This window comes from Triticum dicoccoides, chromosome 4A, assembly GCF_002162155.2.
Source record: "Triticum dicoccoides isolate Atlit2015 ecotype Zavitan chromosome 4A, WEW_v2.0, whole genome shotgun sequence".
NCBI lineage: Eukaryota > Viridiplantae > Streptophyta > Magnoliopsida > Poales > Poaceae > Triticum > Triticum dicoccoides.
The window spans coordinates 183,554,811-183,566,993 of record NC_041386.1 but is presented as its reverse complement, the minus strand read 5'-3'; positions in this window follow the sequence as shown (position 1 = coordinate 183,566,993).

Sequence of the window (12,183 nt, the reverse complement as noted above, 5' to 3'; positions counted from 1 at the left end):
ACTTTCTGTTAATGGATCTCCTCCCTTGCATTACTTACTTTGTTTTATCTTTACAGGAGGTGTCTCGCTCTTCTGGCGACTCGTCTCAGACCCAATTTCCGGCCTTCAAGACTATCCCTGGGTAAGGAAAAATCCTCTTTCTTCTGTGTTTTTCAAATTGTCTGTTTATACTAATAGTCCTATAATATTTCACTTAGTGGTCAAGCTAAGTCTAAGAAGGCCAAAGTGACTAAACCGGTGGAAGACCCGCCATTCCTTGCATCTGAACTGGCAAGGCCACCTTCTCCTCCATTAACTGAAGCTCCAGAAGACCCGCTTGTCAATGATGAAGTAAATCCGCCTGAGTCGTCAGTTGACGATACCATCGTGAATCCTTCCGCAACTGGACCATCAAGCTCGGCCAACCCGCCATCACCGTCTGCACAAGACGTTTTGATCACCGAGAGCCGCTTTGTTGAGCCGGGGAATCCCACCGTGTTGGCTCGTCATACTCCGAAGCAAGAGGCGCTGGAGTGACAAAAAGTGTGTTTTGATATTTCACATTATGACCATCTGAATGCCAATGATATATTATCCGGCTATCTCAGCCATGTGCACTCAAACCGTGACTCGGAGATTGAAATGGTCAAGCAGTTGCAGCTGAAGTACGAGGTACGTTCTTCCAACTTATATGCTGCCAGCCCCCAAGTCTTCAGATTTTGAGAAAACCGGAATGATCTGTAGACTTTATGATATAGGCTTAGACTTTACCATTAGATTTTTCTAGAGTTCAACAAAATAGAACAAAGCTTCACCTGTAGTCCCCAAGGGCCGGTTCATTTGACCGTAAATGAACCGGTTCTTTGAATTTGCATAACCGTCTCATACCGAACTCAACAAATATTGCAGTCCGGCTTACCCTTGAGATACTTGCTGAATATCATACATTAGCCCCCAAGTGCCAAGTGTTGTTACTTTGTAAAGCACTTGGGACTTGAAGTATAGTAGAGTCATAAGAATTTGTTTTGGCATACATTAGACCCCAAGTGTAAAGTGTCTTTGCAGTGTAAAGGCACTTGAGACTTAAGTTGTGAATTTCGAGCTTTGACACACCTGTATATGTCTTGCAGAACTCCCTATCTGAATTGAGCTCGCAACTGACTGACGCCAAGCCCCGACTGGCGAGTCAAGAGGCAGAGATCAAGTCTACTGACTCCAAACTGCAAGTGAGTCTCTCTGAGATGGAAAAATTAAAAGCCGGCTTTACTGCCAAGAAGAAAACCTGGGCTGAAGAAAAAATGCTTCTAACATAACGTGTCGAGAAGGCTGAAGCAGCCCTTGAAGAGGTTACGACAGAGCTGAACGGTTTAAAGAACCGGGTGTCACAAATGGTGTCCGCCATCTTTGGTAAGCCATCTGTATTGACTTTTTACCTTCTTTTGATCCGGACTACAAGCCCCTAGCTGACCCTTCGTGTTCAAAACATATGCAGGCCCTCGAAGCATGAATATGAGTCAAGACCACGTGATTAAGCTGACGGCGGTCTATACCTTGGTAGAGCAGTTGTACATTGGCGCACAAAAAGCACTCGATGCTATCTCTCCTGCCAATCAAGGACCCAACCGGCTCAGTGATGTTTTAAAGAAGCTGTCAATTTTGCCTGCCAGGTTCCAAGAAGTCAAGTGCTCCTGTGCCAGAGCCGGAGCTTTGACTGCCCTGAGCTGTTCCAAGGCTTGGGTGCGAGATCTAGACCCGACTGATGTAGCCAGAGGGTACCCCACGGTAAAGGAAGACGGGTCACTATTTGAACAGGATGACTTCGTTGCTTGCGTGAGGAAGGTGCGACCTCAGGCCACCATTCTTGGGGATGAAACGAATATCGATAAATATCAGCTGGGTTTTGACTTGGATAATAAGAAGATGGTGACTCCCTCCTACAAAGTAACCGATTTAATCCCGCCTGTTCGTGAACATACGTTTGCTCCGAAAGTTGATCCGGCCGGCCTGATTGACAAAGAGGCAAAATTTATTGCCGTGAACGGTTTTGATTGTTCAAAACGCAGCTTCCAATTAGCAGAGGGCGGTGAACCGGCGAGGGAGGAGTGATGACCATCTTCATGGGCTTGTAAAAGCCTTGTAATAGATTAGTTGTGAAAACACTGCATATTCTGCCTAAGCCATCCTGCATAAGACACCGTGTGTTACTCTGTGCTTTCTGATGTTAATATATGCATCATATTTATGGTTGTCCCTGCAATACTTGAACTCTGGTCCTGTAGATAAAAAAGGAAAAAACTTGCTTGGTGGCTTAGTACCGAACGGGTCAGAACACCCGGTTTATAGCCAATATGTTTATCATAGTAGAAAACATAACCAGACGTAAGAAGAAAGCAATGGTTGAAATAACCTTTGATGAATACAGAAGGAAACTGTTCATAAACAATAGCCATACATGTATCTTTTGACCTCCGGACCACCGGTTTATATGACCCGGGTGATGAGGTTGATAATCAAGTATTTGCGAGAAGTCAATGCTTCTAAATACCTGATGATTATCATGCCCTGGCGGCTTGTTGTCAGATAGCCAATCCGGTAAAAAGACCATGATTGATTTATTTTGAAAATGAGATATCAAAAAAATCAATAAGACAAATAACAGGTGGTAAACAACATTAGCCTGGTGACTAAATATTGGGGGTTTCTGATTCGAATACGATCAGTAAACCAGACCAAATGGGTTAAGCTAAGGTTCGAATACGACCATATAGCCCCCAGTGGCTTTGGCATTGCGCCGATCAAGAGGGTACCGACAGCTATGTTCTCTTTGGTTCGAATACGACCTATGTTTGAACAGGAAGCCCCCAAGTGACCTTGAGAGGTTTTTAACGACCCTGATTCGAATACGATCCAAGTCGGACCCAAAAGATGTTAAGCTGTGATTCGGATACGATCAAGAAGCCCCCTAGTGAGTTTGGCTTTGAGTCGATTAGAAGGGTTACGACAGCTATGTTCTCTTTGGTTCGAATACGACCTATTTTTGAACAGGAAGCCCCAAGTGACCATGAGAGTTGCAGCTAGATTCGAATACGATCATAAGCCGGACCAAAAAAGGTTAAACATGATTCAAATATGATCATCTCCTTAATAGTCATTTGAAAATAATAGTAAAAATAATGAAGATGTGTAATCTTTCTGAAAATAAAAAGAGACCGATGGTCCTGCTTTATTACTTATCATGATATATGTAACATCAACATATGTACATGGTGAGAGCTGATACGTCTCCGTCGTATCTACTTTTCCAAACACTTTTGCCCTTGTTTTGGACTCTAACTTGTATGATTTGAATGGAACTAACCTGGACTGACGCTGTTTTCAGCAGAATTGCCATGGTGTTGTTTTATCTGCAGAAAACAAATATTCTTGGAATGACCTGAAACTCCACGGAACATCTTAGAAAAAAATAATAAAAAATCCTCGCCAAAGATGAAGACGAGGGGGTCCACACCCTTCTCATGAGGATGGGGGGCGCGCCCCCCTAGGGCGCGCCCCCTACCTCGTGGGCCCCTGGATGCCCTCCGACGCCAACTCCAACTCTATATATTTGCTTTCGGAGAGAAAAAAATCAGAGATAAGAAATCATCGCGTTTTACGATACGGAGCCGCCGCCAAGCCCTAAAACCTCTCGGGAGGGCTGATCTAGAGTCCGTTCAGGGCTCCGGAGAGGGGGATTCGTCACAGTCGTCATCATCAACCATCCTCCATCACCAATTTCATGATGCTCACCGCCGTGTGTGAGTAATTCCATCGTAGGCTTGCTGGACGGTGATGGGTTGGATGATATTTATCATGTAATCAAGTTAGTTTTGTTAGGGTTTGATCCCTAGTATCCACTATGTTCTGAGATTGATGTTGCTATGACTTTGCTATGCTTAATGCTTGTCAGTAGGGCCCGAGTGCCATGATTTCAGATCTGAACCTATTATGTTTTCATGAATATATGTGAGTTCTTGATCCTATCTTGCAAGTCTATAGTTACCTACTGTGTGTTATGATCCGGCAACCCCGAAGTGACAATAATCGGGACCACTCCCGGTGATGATCATAGTTTTAGGAGTTCATGTATTCACTATGTGCTAATACTTTGTTCCGGTTCTCTATTAAAAGGAGGCCTTAATATCCCTTAGTTTCCAGTAGGACCCCGCTGCCACGGTAGGGTAGGACAAAAGATGTCATGCAAGTTCTTTTCCATAAGCACGTATGACTATATACGGAATACATGCCTACATTATATTGATGAATTGGAGCTAGTTCTGTGTCACCCTGTGTTATTACTGTTACATGATGAACCGCATCCGGCATAATTATACATCACTGATCCGGTGCCTACGAGTTTTCCATATACTGGTTCTCGCTTATTTACTTTCCCGCTGCTACTGTTACAATCACTACAAAATACCAAAAACATTACTTTTGCTGTCTTTACTTTTGTTGCTCCTACCACCACTATCATATTACTTTGCTACTAAACACTTTGCTGCAGATACTAAGTTTCCAGGTGTGGTTGAATTGACAACTCAGCTGCTAATACTTGAGAATATTCTTTGGCTCCCCTTGTGTCGAATCAATAAATTTGGATTGAATACTCTACCCTTGAAAGCTGTTGCGATCCCCTATACTTGTGGGTTATCAAGACTAATTTCTGGCGCCGTTGCCGGGGAGCATAGCTCTATTCTTTGAGTCACTTGGGATTTATATCTGCTTATCACTATGAAGAACTTGAGAGATCCAAAAACCAAGATCTATCCCTCAACTACGAGGGGAGGTAAGGAACTGCCATCTAGCTCTGCACTTGATTCACCTTCTGTTATGAGTAAGTTTGCGACACCTACACCTGCTTCTGCTATTCGTTCTGATATGTCGCATGTTATTGATGATACCACTTCTTCTATGCATGATACTAAATGATGAAACTGCTTCTATGCCTGATACTACTGTGCCCCTTGGTGAATTTCTTGATGAACAAATTGCTAGGGCTAGAGAAAAAGAAATTATTGAATCTGAATATGATGATGATAGTGATGATGAAAATATGCCTGTATTCCTGAGGGTTATCTTTTTGATATGGAATCTTCTGCTTCTATTTTAGCTTGCAGAGATAGATATGAGCTTAAGAGGTTATTAGTTAAATGGAACAAAGAATCACCTAGAGATAAAATGAAACCCGACCCTGCTTTTGCTACTTCACCTATTTGTGTTCCTGATAAGGATTATGAATTCTCTGTTGATCCTGATATAATTACTTTGGTTGAATCTGATCCGTTTTATGGCTATGAATCTGAAACTGTTGTGGCACATCTTACTAAGTTAAATGATATAGCTGCCCTGTTCACTAATGATGAGAGATCGCGTTACTTCTATATACTCAAAATATTTCCGTTCTCATTAAAGGGTGATGCTAAGATATGGTTTAATTCTCTTGATCCTGGTTGTGTGCATAGTCCCCAGGATATGATTTATTACTTCTCTGCTAAATATTTCCCTGCTCATAAGAAACAAGCTACTTTGAGGGAAATATACAACTTCGTGCAAATTAAAGAAGAGAGTCTCCCACAAGCTTGGGGGAGGCTTCTCAAGTTACTTAATGCTTTGCCTGATCATCCTCTTAAGAAACCTGAAATACTTGATATCTTTTATAATGGACTAACCGATGCTTCCAGAGATTACCTGGATAGTTGTGCTGGTTCTCTTTTCAGGGAAAGAACACCGGATGAAGCTGAAATTCTATTGAATAATATGTTGACAAATGAAAATAATTGGGCACCTCCTGAGCCAGCTCCTGAGCCACCTCCTGCTCCAATTACTGAACCTATTCCTAAACCAACTCCGAAGAAGAGAGGTATTCTATTTCTCAGTCCCAAAGATATGCAAGAGGCAAAGAAATCTATGAAAGAAAAAGGCATTAAAGTTGAAGACGTTAAGAATTTACCTCCTATTGAAGAAATACATGGTCTTAATTCACCACCTATTGAAGAAACTTATGATCTTAATTCTTTATTTATCCCGACACAGGTAGTAAAGGTAAATTCTCTCTATAGATATGATAAAGCTGAAGTTCCTCCTACTAAAATTGCTAGTTAGTGCTTGGATGAGTTTGATAACTTTATGTTTAAGCAAGATGACTTCAATGCTTATTTTGGTAGACAATTAAAAGAAAATGCTTATATGATTAGACGCTTGGGTGATTATATGGCTAATATTAAAGGTGAACTTAAACTTGTTAGCAAACATGCTTCTATGGTTACCACTCAAGTAGAACAAGTACTTAAGGCTCAAAAAGACGTGCTTGATGAAATGAATAGTAAGAAAAATGATTATGCTTTTAGAGTGGCTACTAGAACGGGTAGAATGACTCAGGAACCTTTGTATCCTGAAGGCCACCCTAAGAGAATCGAGCAAGATTCTCAAAGAAATAATATTGATGTTCCTAGTTCTTCTAAAAAGAAGAAGAAGAAAAATGATAGAACTGTGCAAACTTCTAGTGAACCTATTTCTTAACCACCTGATAATCCAAATGATATTTCTATGTCTGATGTTGAAACACAATCTGGTAATGAACATGAACCTAGTGAAAATATTAATAATGATGTTCATGATGATGCTCAACCTAGTAATGATAATGATGTAGAAATTGAACCTGCTGTTGATCTTGATAAACCACAATCAAAGAATCAACGTTATGATAAAAGAGACTTTGTTGCTAGGAAACATGGTAAAGAAAGGGAACCTTGGGTTCAGAAACCCATGCCTTTTCCCCCAAAACCATCCAAGAAAAAGGATGATGAGGATTTTGAGCGCTTTGCTGAAATGATTAAGCCTATATTTTTGCATATGAGATTAACTGATGTGCTCAAAACAAATCCTTATGCTAAATATATGAAGGATATCATTACTAATAAAAGAAAGATACCGGAAGCTGAAATTTCCACCATGCTTGCTAATTATACTTTTATGGGTGGAATACCAAAGAAACTTGGAGACCCCGGAGTACCTACTATACCTTGCTCCATTAAAAGAAATTATATTAAAACTACTTTATGTGATCTTGGAGCCGGTGTTAGTGTTATGTCTCTCTCTTTATATCATAGACTTGACTTGAATAAGTTGACACCTACTGAAATATCTTTGCAAATGGCTGATAAATCAACTGCTATACTTGTCGGTATTTGTGAGGATGTGCCTATTGTGGTTGCAAACGTTACTATTTTAACGGACTTTGTTATACTTGATATTCCCGAGGATGATAGTATGTCTATTATTCTTGGAAGACCTTTTCTTAATACTGCAGGGGCTGTTATTGATTGCAACAAAGGCAATGTCACTTTTCATGTTAATGGTAATGAGCATACGGTACACTTTCCGAGGAAACAACCTCAAGTTCATAGTATCAACTCTATTGGAAAAATTCCATCAATTATATTTGGAGGTTTTGAATTTCCTCTTCCTACTTTCAAGAAGAAATATGATATTCTTATTATTGGGGATGTGCATATCCCCGTTGAGGTAACTTAGTGTTAGTCGAAATTTCTACGGTTTCATGATTATCGGAACGAGTTTGTTAACAAGACTTGATCAACCTTGTTAGTGGATTCCTTTTGATGAGCATGAGATGGACGAAACTAGAAGCACAATCTTCTGTACCCTCTCTATATGTTTTGTTAATTAGTAGAAATAAAGTAAAAATAGTATTTTTCTATCTGTTTCCTGACTTATCCGTGCAATATAAAAATATGCCGAAAATAAACGTCCTTAGAATGCCACGCCAATTTAATATGATTTTTCGGGAATATTTGAGGATTTACTGTGCAAAAATTACCGCGGGAGGAGCTGCCACCTGGCCACGAGGGTGGTCGGCGCGCCCCCTGCCTCGTGGGCCCACGGTGGCCCTCCTCCACTTATCCCAGCACCCATCTTCTTCCTCTGTCTCACACAAACCCGAAAAACCAACTCAAGCATGAGTTCCAGCCACTTTTGCTGTGATTTTCGATCTCCTTGCTCAAAGCACCTCTCGCAAAACTGCTTGGGGAGATTGTTCCTTGGTATGTGACTCCTCCATTGGTCCAATTAGTTTTTGTTCTAGTGCTTTATTCCTTGCAAATTTGTGCTGCATAGGTGACCCCGTTCTTGAGCTTGCATGTAAAATTTATATGGTGAAAGGTAGTTTTGATGCATGATATAGGCTCTAGGCACTTGTAGGAGTAGTTGCTATCAGTTTTATTGAAGTTGGTTCACTTTTGTTTGAAGTTACTAAAAATTTCAGATTTTTTTAGAGAAAAACAATATGCTTAGGAAGATGTTCCAAGGTGGTTCTTCTAAGAAGCAAGGACCCAGGATTGCTATGCGCGATGCTGACGAGGATCCACCAAGAGACGCTCCAGTACGGCCTTGCGAATGGCCGTTGGAAAACTTTATGGACAGTGCGGGAATTAAAGAAGAATTCAAAGCATATTTGCGCAATGCCGGTCTTGAGGATTTTGAGGCTAACAAATGCCCCCAGTATCATGATCTCACAAGTTCATTTGTGAGGAGGTTTGAGTATTCATCTTCGCGTAATTCTCCTTCAGTCATGTTTGATCTCTATGACAAATCTTATACCATGGACTTAGAGGATTTAACTCTTGCATGCAAACTTCCATCATGGGGCAGTATGAGGGATCCCCCTAAATCTGAATTTAGAAACTTTCTTGCTAGTATAACTGTAGGGGAATCTAGAGATATAACGCAGGCTACCATAGGGAGCATTCACTTTCCTGCTATACATTATTTTGCTCTCTTCATCGGTAGATGCATAAATGCTAAGGATGAAGCATGTCACATGTGTGTCCCTGATCTTAGCATTCTTATGAGTGCTGTGTTAGGAGACCAATCTTATCATATGGGAGCCATTGTAGCTTGTAGGTTGCACCATAATAGACATAATGGAGATTTCTTTGGAGGTATTTATGCAACCCGCTTAGCTCGTTTTCTTGAGATAGACATTCGTGAGGGTGATACGGAATTACCTCCTGCATATTTAGATTATGACTCTATGGCTTCGCACCAGTTTGTCAAGAGGCTTGAATCACCGCTCTTATATCGTTTAATTTTTGATAAACGACGTGTTTTCCGTATTACTCTCCCTGCTCCTGCCTTCTTTGATTCACAAACAAAAAGAAGATATGTTATTACCAGAGAGGAGGCAGAAGAGTAAGAGAGGAGAGCAGAGGTAGCTCGACTCCATGCTGCAGCTCAGCAGGCGATAACAACTGCACATTTGTATGATCCCAACTATTCTTCGTCGCAGTACGACCCAGGCTACACCTATGGGTACCCGCCAGGCTATCCCTGGCAATAGACCAACTTAGGCCAAAAGCCTAAGCTTGGGGGAGTACATATTTCTCACCGACATTACATTTATGTTCACACACACTCATTGCTAGATGTCGGTGCTCATACTTTTTCACTGTAATATCCATGCTAGTTTATTTTCTTTTTCCTGCTTTATTCTTGTGTGTTTGTTAAACCTTAAGAAAACAAAAAAAATTAGTAGTAGTTGATGACCCACCAGTATAGGGGATCTATCGTAGTCTTTCATAAGTAAGAGTGTCGAACCCAACGAGGAGCAGAAGGAAATGATAAGTGGTTTTTAGCAAGGTATTCTCTGCAAGTACTGAAAATAAGTGGTAACAGATAGTTTTGTGACGGGATAAATTGTAACGAGCAACAAGTAAAAAAAGTAAATAAAGTGCATCAAGATGGCCCAATCCTTTTGTAGCAAAGGACAAGCCGGAACAAACTCTTATAATAGGAAAAGCGCTCCCGAGGACACATGGGAATATCGTCAAGCTAGTATTCATCATGTTCATATGATTCGCGTTTGATACTTTGATAATTTGATATGTGGGTGGACCGGTGCTTGGGTGCTGCTCTTACTTGAACAAGCATCCCACTTATGATTAACCTCTATTGCAAGCATCCGCAACTACAACAAGAGTATTAAGGTAAACCTAACCATAGCATGAAACATATGGATCCAAATCAGCCCCTTAAGAAGCAACGCATAAACTAGGGTTTAAGCTTCTGTCACTCTAGCAACTCATCATCTACTTATTACTTCCCAATGCCTTCCTCTAGGCCCAAATAATGGTGAAGTGTTATGTAGTCGACGTTCACATAACACCACTAGAGGCTAGACAACATATATCTTATCAACATATCAAACGAATACCAAATTCACATGACTACTCATAGCAAGACTTCTCCCTTGTCCTCAGGAACGAACGTAATTACTCACAAAGCATATTCATGTTCATAATCAGAGGGGTAATAATATGCATATAGGATCTGAACATATGATCTTCCACCAATTAAACCAACTAGCATTAACTACAAGGAGTAATCAACACTACTAGCAACCTACTAGCACCAATCCCGAACTTCGAGACAAGAATTGGATACAAGAGATGAACTAGGGTTTGGAGATGAGATGGTGCTGGTGAAGATGTTGATGGAGATTGCCCTCTCCCGATGAGAGGAGCATTGGTGATGATGATGGTGATGATTTCCCCCTCCCGGAGGGAAGTTGTCACATCCCTAGCTTCAGGCATTGCTCTAGGTTAGCTTCATGTGTGCATCATGTCTATATTTTTGAAACTTGAATTGAGGAATATTGGAAGCCTCAAAACCCTAAATAAAAGAGGGGCAAAAACCCTAGAAATCTTATTCATTGCTCCAAAAGGCTCTTCTTAAATGTTTGATAATTTTTGGTAAGGGTTCTGGTCCCAACCAAAATATTGAACATTTTTAAGGATTTATTTTTGGGACTTTGAATTTAAATCATAGCCATTTGAATTGGACTTATATCTACTGTTAAATAAATATAGGTCCAATAATTCTGAAATATTCTTATGGAGCATTGTTTTAATTCTTTTAGCTCCTAAAAATATTGTCAGAAGCAAAATAAATTGAATTGGATTCAAAACCAAATTCAAAACAAACCTGCAAAATAGAAAACAGAGTTAAAACAAAACAGAGAGAAAAAAAAATAAAAGGAGTAAAGCCTACCTGGCCTCACCCGTGCAGCCCACCAGCCGGCCCAGCTCCCCCCCCTGGCCGGCCCAGCCCACCAGCGCCCTCCCTGTCGTCTTCCTCCTCGGGACAGTAGGACAGAGGCGCGCGGCCGGAGCGCGCGCGCACGCGCCCGAGCCACCTCCTGCTTGCCGCCCCGCCCCGGATCGGCTAAGGATGCCACGCACCCCCTCAGGCCTCTCTCAACTCCCTCCCGTGCTCATCCCCTTCTCCTGCTCTCCCTCTCACTCCGCACCTCGGACCCGAGCGGAGCCGCCGCCACCGACGCCGATTGCCACAGCCACCGTGCTCCCCACGCCTCACCGACGCCCCAGGGAGATCCGCCTCGACCACCTCTTCCTCCTCGCCGAGAAGCGCACCGCGGGAGCCCCTGCAACGTCGCCACCGCCGTCGTCTTCAACCTCCAGCGCCGAGCTCGCCTCCGGTCGATTCAGCGCCGCTAGGACCTCCCCGAGCTCGCTGACCTCCTCTTCGGCATCGCGGTGAGCCCCGTTGTGTTTCCCTTCTCTCCATTCGCTCGCCCCCATGCTGTAACCGCCGTCTCACCGCAACCGGAGCTCGCTGCCGCCGGCCATGCTGCCGTCGCGGCCATGGCTTGTTTCGGTCGCGTCCGAGCACGGCTTTGAGCTCGTGAGGCTCACAGGAAGCCCATGCGCAGCTCAGGTTGTCCAAAACCCCACCAGGGCCTCGCGCCCGTTACCACCCGAACTCCGGCGCCGCCGCGAGCTCCGTTCCGACGAGCCCCGGTGTTCCCGCAGCCTCCCACCTACCCCATCAGATGCGGGAGAGCCCGGGCTACGCCCCGGTGCCCTCAGTCGCCGCCTCCGTCGCCTTTAGCGCAAGTCCGGCGCGTTGCCGCCGCCATTTTGGTCGCCGCCGGCGTAAGTCCGGCGATGATGACGTGGGCATCATTAGCGGCTAACCCCCCCACACTAACCAACCCCCTAGGCCACTGACAGCGGGCCCCACCCCTGGTCAAACCCCAGTCAGCGCTGGGTTTGACCGGGATTAGCTCCTGTGTCACTGACGTGTGGACCCCACACGTCAGGTTTGACCGAGCCAGCCCAGTTGACCCTG